This window comes from Mastomys coucha, chromosome X (assembly GCF_008632895.1).
Source record: "Mastomys coucha isolate ucsf_1 chromosome X, UCSF_Mcou_1, whole genome shotgun sequence".
NCBI lineage: Eukaryota > Metazoa > Chordata > Mammalia > Rodentia > Muridae > Mastomys > Mastomys coucha.
Genome location: NC_045030.1, coordinates 74040228 through 74040902, shown reverse-complemented (window position 1 = coordinate 74040902; position 675 = coordinate 74040228).

The window sequence follows — 675 nt, the reverse complement described above, 5'->3', positions numbered from 1 at the left end:
CTGTCAACTCTCAGCTTAGCTACAATGGAGGTAAAATCCTTTGGTGATATGAGGGTCATTGAAGTACAACCTTATTACAATGAAACCCAATGTCTAAAAATTGTTCTTATTTTGGGCGTTTACCACAGTAAGAGCCAAGACTTTATGTTTTACTAAAAACAAAACAAACAAACAAAAATATTTTATTTATGTTCATTTAAAAATGCTACTAGTGTTGTACTATTTTAAAATATACAGTTAATATGTTTGAAGTTATTTAAAATTTATATTGAGAAAAACATGTATTTTCAGTATTACTGTAGACAAGCATCTACATAAGACTGTTTAATTGATTGTTGTTTTATATCAAATGTTTTTATTGTTACAATATTTTATAAATTTTAAAGAGTATGACAAAATAAAAAGAATGAAAGTTATCACAGGTTTTGAAGGGGGGTCTCTGAGAGGAGTTGGAGTACAAAAGAGAAACAAGAATATGATGTAATTATATTTACTTAAAATATGTTTTTAAATGTTAACAAATTCAGATAAATTGAAATAATTTATCTTTTCTCATCCTTATGCAATAAAACTTAAATCAACAAGGGTATACAGACTCTGAGTTCCCATCTTGCTTGAAGGCACACAGAGTTGTGTGATACAGCCTTGATATTGTGAACTCAGACTGGATGCCTC